This window comes from Zalophus californianus, chromosome 12 (assembly GCF_009762305.2).
Source record: "Zalophus californianus isolate mZalCal1 chromosome 12, mZalCal1.pri.v2, whole genome shotgun sequence".
Taxonomy (NCBI): domain Eukaryota; kingdom Metazoa; phylum Chordata; class Mammalia; order Carnivora; family Otariidae; genus Zalophus; species Zalophus californianus.
In genome coordinates, this window is record NC_045606.1 from 99647164 (window position 1) to 99656235 (window position 9072).

Genomic DNA, 9072 nt, shown 5'->3' on the forward strand with positions numbered 1-9072 from the left:
GAGCTTAGAGTTGGCGGCTCCCTTTCCTGGACAGGTTCACTTATACATGTATTTGTGGAATATCTACCAGGTGGCAAGAATTAGAAAGGAAATTGGGGGGGGTGGAAGGAAGAAAGAAAGAAGGTGTAGACAGGCCTCCTGGATACAAGTGACGAAAACCCAACTGGAACTAACTTGGGGCGGGGAGGGGGGGTGGAGAAAAGTAGAATATCTTTGTTCACCTAACTGGACCCCAGGGAGGCCAGGGGTGGAACTGCCTTAGAAGACAGCAGGAACAGGACCCAGTACGCTGTCAGCTCAGATGTCTCTTTAAAAATGGAAAGTTACGGGTAAGGGTAAGGCCAGTGCCAATCCATTTCCTTCCCTTCCCAGAGGCTGGAGATCCCACCTAGGTCTTGGTGCACTTCCTACCGTTCATCAGTAAAGAGTGCATACCGCTGGATTTGGTATTTTAAATGTTTATGTGAATGATGTAACTCACTCCATATCAAGTTGCAGCTTGCTTTTCTTTTCTTTTTCTTTTTTTTTTTAAGCATCATTGTTTTTGAGAGATAGTCCTGTTTAAACAAGAGTATCTGGCTCATTCATGTTAACCACCGTATAGTATTTCACTGAATGAATAAACTCCAGTTTACTTCCCCTTCCCCCCGGGGGAATTAAAACAAACCTGCTGGTAGGAACATCTGCATTCATGTGCGATTGCCCATGTTTGAGTTTCTCTCGGAGAGATCCCAAGACACAGAAGAGTGGGTGACGGGGTGCCTTCCTGTTCCCTGTGTTCACCAAATCGCTCACCAGTGAGATGGTGCCCAGCGAGGCTCCCACCAGCTGTGCGTGGGGTCCTGTTTCCACAGCCTTGCCAACACTTACCGATCATGGACTTCGAACCTTGTCCACACAATGAGTTTGCAATGATAGTGCGTTATTTTACTTTGTGCTGATATTTGTATTTCCCTGATTATTAAGAGAATGGAACATCTTTTCACATTTACTAGACATTTGGTTTCTCCCTCTTCAAATTTTCTCTCCATATCCTTTGCCAGTGTTTCTGTTGTGAGGTCTTTTTCTTAACTGGTTGATAGGTGTTTTTGGAAAACATATTGTGGATATGACCCCTGTCACCAAATTTAATGTGCTTACTGATAGGATCGCATCGTCATCTACCGTTTTGCTAGTTGTTTTCTTTGTGTTCCAAGTCTTCCATAATTTCTTTCTCTTTCTTTGCCTGCATTTGGATAGAGTATTTGTTTTTTAGTAATTCTATTTTCACTGTACACTTATAAGTTATACCTCATTTTTAATGGTTGCCCTAAGTTTTAAAATGTACAGCTTTAGATTTTAATAGCCTACTTCACGGGGAGTTATACCCCCTCAGTATGGTGCTTTAATCTTACAGCAGGTTACTCACCATCCTTTGTGTTATTGGTAGCATACATTTCATGTTTCCAAATGTTATCAGCAGGAAGCGTGAGTCCTCTAACTTTGCTCTTCTTTTTCAAGATTGTTTTGGGCCATTCGGGATGCCTTGAACTTCCCTTTGAATTTTAGGGCCAGCCTGTGAATTTCTGCAACTAAGCCAGCTAGAATTTTGATGGGGCCCAGAAATCAACTAATCAGCTAATATCCCACGGAGAAGCACCTAGATGAATGAATATATGATCATTCTTTTTCAGACGAATGTGAGATGGGAAATTCAGTATTAATTTTGGATTTTCTTGTTACCAAAATAAAATGAAAGACTTCAACCACCGAAGAGTTAATTACCTGATTTGAATTTATTTTTCTTTGTCTTCTAGCGTATGTGAAAAGGGAAACGTAAAAATATGCCTTCCATTTGACATGTTTCACATGAAGCTACTTTTATAACTGTATATCCTCTCAGTATATTCCCCCCTCAAGATTACTAGTTGTACATTTGATATATTAATATTAAATATTCTGTAGTCAGCTGAAATTTTTTGCTATAAGCTTTTTACAATAGGAATTGTTCCAAAAACCAGACATGTATTTTTTTAAAAAAGATTTTGTTTATTTATTTGACAGAGAGATAGAGCCAGAGAGCACAAGTGGGGGGAATGGCAGAGGGAGAGGGAGAAGCAGGCTCCCCGATGAGCAGAGAGCCTGATGTGGGGTTCAAAGCAGGGCTCGATCCCAGGACCCCGGGATCATGACCTGAGCCAAAGGCAGATGCTTAACCCACTGACCCACCCAGGCGCCCCCCTCAAAACCAAACATGTAGAGCGGTGTTAAAATGAGAGCTGGGACACCTGGCTGGCTCAGTTTGTAGAGCGTGCAACTCTTTTTTTTTTTCCCCTTAAGATTTATTTATTTATTTGAGAGAGCAAGAGAGCGAGAGAGCATGGACTTGCACGCGTGCAGTGCGGGGGGCTGGTGGGCAGAGAGAGGGAGAGAGAATCTGAAGCAGACTCCCTGCTCAGGGTGGAGCCCTACGTAGGGCTGGATCCCACAACCGGAAGATCATGACCTGAACCGAAACCAAGAGTGGGTCACTTAACTGACTTAGTTAGCCCAGAGCATGCAACTCTGGATCTTGGGGTTGTGAGCTCGAACCCAAAGTTCAGTGTAGAGATCACTTAAAAATAAAATCTTTTTTTTTTAAATGTGAGCAAAAGGTGTTTTTTTTCTTAAATGGTTCTTCTCTTTTACAAACACCTTGTATATTGTTTTATTATTTCTAATTTATTATGCTGTGACTATGAAAAGGGGTCTGAATAAAATTGGTTATTTGGAATTTGTTGTAATTTGTTTTGTAGCCAGTTTTTGTAAATATTTCATGTATTTGAACATAAAATCTCTAATTGGATAAAATTAGTTAAATATGCTTTTCAAATATTCTAGATTCTTACTAATTTTTGTTTGTTTTATCAAATAGAGGTATATAGAAATCTCCCTTTGTGATTTTTTTCCAAAATTTTCCTCACAGTTCTGTCATTTTTTGCTTTATATGTTATGAGTCCATGCTGTTAGGTATATTGTACCTTATTTTTTTCATAACACAGTGATCCTTTTTATCCTAGTAATGCTTCTTGCATTAAAGTTGGCTTTGTCTAACGGTATTTCCTAGTCCATTTCCTTTCGATGAGCGTTTGCTAGTATGGCTTTTCTCCCCCAACTCTTTACTTTGCACCATGTCGTACTTTTAAGTTTTAGGCACGTCTCTTGTAAACAGCATGTGACAAGATGTCAAGTGTCATTTTGTCCATGTCTGGGGATCGAGGCTAAGGTCCAGAGCTGAGGACCAAAGGTGTAAGCTGGGACCAAAGGCCCCACAATTTACTTCCCTGTGGCCAGACGGAGTTGGGACACTCACCTGCGGAGCTTTACCAGGAAGCGCGCCCTCACCTCCCCCCACACATACAAAGAGGACCAGAGAGAAGGCGGTTCCTGGCCATCCTCCCCTTTCCACGTGAGGCCATTCAGTGTCCTCGGTGGGGCCCAGGACTTCGCTCGTTGCCTTTTCCAGACTCCCTCTTCCGTCATAGGGAAGAAGAGAAGCACTTGGTACGTATCCCCTGAAGTCTGTGAGCATGCTGGCACATGGAAGCAGATGGCTTTTAAAAGTTGTTGTTGTTGTTGTTTTAAGATTTTATTTATTTGACAGAGAGAGACACAGTGAGAGAGGAAACACAAGCAGGGGGAGTGGGAGAGGGAGAAGCAGGCTCTCCACCGAGTAGGGGGTCCCATGTGGGGCTCGATCCCGGGACCCTGGGATCATGACCCGAGCCGAAGGCAGACGCTTAATGACTGAGCCACCCAGGCGCGCCCCCCCCAGGTGGCTTTTAATGTAGCGATTTCTGAAGGCTTAAAGACATCACAGGAAAAAGGAGGGGCTACTCCCACCCTGTTCGAACCCTCGAACCCCAGTGGTGCAATAAGACCCAAGCAGTTGCCTTGCCCTCTTGTAAAGGAGCACAGCATGTGGGGGGCGGGGGACCCCTGGTGCGCTCATATGCCACAGGCCACATAATGGGTGGCTACTCCTGGGAAGAGTTAGGGGCAGACATTTCTTGATAGCCCTCAGGAAATGCTTCTCCATGTCAGAGGAATTCAGGGTAGAGCTGAGTACTACCCCAAGACAACCTCACATCCCCCCTCCAGGAACCCACTGTACCAGTGGAACCCCACAGTCCCAGGTGGCACCAAGCTGAACGAAGTCTCTATGGCAACACACACGAGAACATCCTCCTTCGTGTCCTTTTGGAACTCTCCACGCTTTGGCCAAAAGTGAAGCTTTGTGAAGTCCTAAGCTGGAGTCTGGGTGAAGGAAGTGTGGGAAGACCAGGGAGAGAAAGGAGGAAGGGTTTGAGGAGCAGACCCTGTGCTCTCCCCACCAGTCAGAGGACACAAGGTCTGACTGAGTTTGCCACTGAAGTTCAAGTATGGTTCGGACTGAAGCTGGAATGAGACTTTTTTGGTGAGGGAAAGTGGTGAGACATTTTGGAATTTTGACAACATGTCATCATGGTACAGAATAGCCAGCAAGAGGAGAGTTGACATAATGTGATTATGGGGCAGTCTTGGAGAAAGGAAAATTTATGCCCCAAGGAATATTTCTCACTAAAACTTCAACGCATAGAGCTGGATCTTTGTTTAGTTAGTTTTATAATCTGACAATGTGTCTTTTGACCAAAGAGCTTATTTTCTATTCATAGTGAACGGTGAGAACTATTTGGGTTTTTTCTGTCATCTTATTTTGTGATCTTTATTTACCATAACTTTGCTCATTTCCCCCTTTTCCCACCTTCTATTAGATGAATCAAGTTTTCCTAATTCACCTTTCCTCCCTCTGCTAGGAGCCCCTCCTATTCTTTTAGAGGCTATGATGAACATTTAAGTTTGTATGATTGACTTACAAATATGTATGATTGCCCTTGCCTAGAAATTACCAAGACCGTAGGATGCTTTCACTGACATCACGCTCCGTCCTTCCTCCCCACTGTCTAGTGTCATAGATACTTTGTTTTGTATCTCTCAAATTTATCTTTATTATTGTCTTATGAAGTCCACATGTGTTAATATTCACCCATATTTACTGTTTCCCCCCCCCCTCGTGATTCTCCTTATGATTCCTCCTCCTCTGTACTGGGTTCAAGTTTCTTCTTCCCAAAGACAGTCCTCAGCAGTTTTTCAGCGAGGGTCTATAACTGGTTCATTCTCAGTCTTTATCTTCTGACAAACGTCTTTATTTGGCGTTGCTTGTGTGTGATAATCGAGCAGGGTATAAAATCTAGGTCGACAGTATTCTCCCTCACCACTCTGCAGGTGTTAGCTCGTTGTCTTCTGACTCTGTTGTTATCCTAGAAGAGCCTATGGCCTTCTCTGACACCTTTTCCTTTCATGTCAATCTCTTTCCCTGGCTGCTTTTAAGATTTGCCTTTTGTTTTTGGTGGTTTTAGTTTCACCACGATGTTTCTAAGTGTGGCTATACCTTTGGGCCTCTTGAATTTGAGGATTTATGTCTCCCATCAAGTCTTGAAGATTGTCAGCCATTCTTTTAAAAATGTATTTCCTCCTAATTTTTTTTTAAATTTTTAAAAATTTTTAAAAAAGATTTTATTTATTTGAGAGAGAGAGAGAGAATGAGAGATAGCACAAGAGGGAAGAGGATCAGAGGGAGAAGCAGACTCCCTGCTGAGCAGGGAGCCCAATGTGGGACTCGATCCCAGGACTCCAGGATCATGACCTGAGCTGAAGGCAGTCGCTTAACCAACTGAGCCACCCAGGCGCCCTCCTCCTAATTTCTTCATTATCTTTTTCTAGATGAGAAAATCTGATTAGATAGGTGTATGGTAGGTGTTTTTGTCTTTGCTCTTAAACATATCATATGATATATCTCCATCCATGATTTTCTCTTTCATTTTGGGCATTTTTCTCATCTGTAGCTCATTTCCCTAATTCCTTTCAGCTGTGTCCAGGTAAGTTTTTTAACCAGTCCGTTGGATTTTTTAAATTTCAGTGACAATTTTATTTCCAGAAATTTTGTTGTTTTTTTCAAATGTCACTTTCTTTCTAACAGTATCTTGATTTTTCTTCACGTCCGATTTGTTTCTATTTGCCAGGCTTTTCCCATGCTGTTTCTTCTACTTTCTGCCCTCTGTTAGCTTTATGCCTTATAAAACTATTCCTGTTACATTCTATTTTGGATGATCTGTACACGAATTCAAGTTCTTGGATTTTGATCTTGCTGTTTATTGTATTCTCCCTGATGGCAGACTGTGTCCTTGTGGGTTTTGCAATTTGTAATTGTGAGCTTATGTTGAGCCGGGCTCGTGGTCTGGATTGTAGGATAGTTCCTCCTGTTTGGGGGTTTCCTTCAGCCAGAAACCTCAAGTGCTCTCATTGGCCCAGTGGCCCCAGTTTTTATGTCAGTTGGTCAGCCCTGTGGGTAATGTAAATTTGAATCCCAGCCGCCATGACATACAAGCTGTAGTTTTAGATTCTTAAGGAATATATCACCCTGCCCACTGCCATTACCCAAAGCCCAGCCTGAGGCATAAGCTTTTTGTCATTTGTGACGGCCATGGCGTTCTACCAATCAGATCTTTCAGAATTTACCATTCAGCTACAAGGAGTGCAGTTAGCTGGCAGCTGTAGTTATTAACGCCTTCAGGAAATGCCTTGGCTTTCAAGCTAAGTCCACGTTGTTCTCGGGCAGCCCCAGCCAGTGAGGGAGCAGGTGGGGTCCAAGGGCCTGGGCATTTCTACTCAACACAAGACTCCTCTAACAGGAATTATTTGCTCTAGAATCCTTTGGTTGGCTCAAACTCTGTCAGAACCACAGTATGTTCAGTTCCTGCTGCCCAAACCTGCTTGCACACCTCTTCCCTTTCATGGATGTTAGGTCTGTGTCCTGGTCTGAGACTTTGCCTGCAAAATCCTGCTTCCTCCTGCCTTTACCTTTTATAGCATTATTCCCCAGTAAACGCCCTGCACTCCAAACTGTGACTTGGTATCTGCTTCCTGAGGACCCAACTAGCATATCATCTTTTAGTGTTGGGGTGCATTTTTTCTGAACCATGTATTTTCTGAAGACGAGATCTTTAAGGGCCTTTCTCTGGAGGAGGCGTCAGCTCCAACTCTGACCTTCAACAAGCCCAAGGCCTATATACCCTTCTCTTATATACCCACCCTCTTAGATGCAGCAACTGTTCACGTGCTTATAACGTGGGTGTTGTTTTGTCTTCGTTTCTGGTACACCAGGATTTCCCTTTACTCCTTTCTAAACTCTGTATTTAAAATTATATTTATTATATCCCATCTGGTTTTTTTTAGAGATTTTTATTTATTTATTTGACAGAGAGAGAAACAGTGAGAGAGGGAACACAAGCAGAGGGAGTGGGAGAGGGAGAAGCAGGCTTCCCGCGGAGCAGGGAGCCCGATGTGGGGCTCGATCCCAGGTCCCTGGGATCATGACCTGAGCCGAAGGCAGATGCTTAACGACTGAGCCACCCAGGCACCCCATTTGGAATATCCAGATGTTTATATCAGGTTATACAACCCACAATATTTGCATTTATTCCTTTTTGCCCTATTTTCAAAGACAGATTATTTAAGTATATGTTTAATGTCTAAATTGCACTTTTAATGTGTTTAAATAATCATGTATAAATTGCACAATACTCGGGGTTAAAAGGAGCTTGATGATTACGTCAAATCAGGAATTTTGTTTATAGCTGTCAGGGAATGAAGCCTGCCTTAGGATTTGTGTAAGTGTACTGCCTCATCTTTATACACACACCTTTATACGCACTTCCAGGAACACATTATATACAAATTAGGGGAGAGCCTAATATGAAGACAGAAGGAACCCGAGCAAGGGTCTGTGAGAAACGGGGGAGACATCAGTGCCCCCTGCAGAGACCAGGGACAGCTGGATGATGCTGAGCCATGACCCGAGGGGTAAGGAGTGTGCCAGGTGCACGGGGGAGCTGGGGGGCGGGGCACTGCTGCAGCGGGAACAGCATGTGCAGAGACATGGAACAGCATGGTGCTCAGGGAAGGCAGGCAGTTCAGTTTAGGCAGAAGATGAAAATAGGGAGGAGCCACCTCATGAGGGTCAGCTATGCAGGCCTAAAATTTGGATTTTCAGCAGTAGGTGATGGGAGTCATTGAAGGACTCTAAGCCAGGGAGTGAGAGCGCTCAGATTTCCCGGTAAGGAAGGTCACCCTGGGTCAGTATGAGGGATGGCAGGATGGGCTGGGGAGCTACACCCTTGAGGTCCAGGAGGACTCTGACAAGCCTTCAGTGATGTGGAGTAAGACAGAGAAAAGGAGAGCGAGAAGGTGACAGGAACCTCAGAGGAGCAGGGGTATCTTCCCGAGAATGGAGATGAAATAGAGTAATATTTGAAGGGGCCAGCACAACCCTCACAGGTCTTGATGCTGTTGAAATGGTTATGGCACAGTTGACCCCTCTTGTCTTAAGCCTGCCCGGGAACAGGACAAAGATAACATAGCACTGCTACAGAACAACGGAAAGTTGGAAGGGATGGGGGCCATCTTTGGAAGCATCAGGAATAGAACAAAGTTGTAGAAAGATGAAGGTAAAGAAAGATGTCAGGAGGAGGCGGGCAGCAGATGGGTACCTTTCTATGGGCAGCAGAGGGTGGCTGATGAGCATGATGAACCTCAAATGTTCTCACTTAAGCACATTATTTTGGTGCCAGAACATAGGAGCATCCACGGAGGATTTGGCCTGGCCTCAGACAGGAGATGAGGAGTGCCCTGGGAGTTGGAACGTGTAGTAAGCCAAACGTCCCCCCAAAGATGTCCACATCCTAATCCCTAGAACCTGTGAATATGGTGCCTCACATGGGGCACCTGGGTGGCTGGTTAAACATCTGCCTTCGGCTCAGGTCATGATCCCAGGGGTCCTGGGATCGAGCCCTGCATCCGGCTCCCTGCTCACTGGGGAGTCTGCTTCTCCCTCTGCCCGCCCCCCCCCCCTTGTACTCTCTCTCTCTTGCGCATGCACTCTGTCTGAAACAAAATCTTAAAAAAAAAAAAAAAAGATGGCACCTCACATGGCCAAAGGGCTATTGCAGGTGTGAT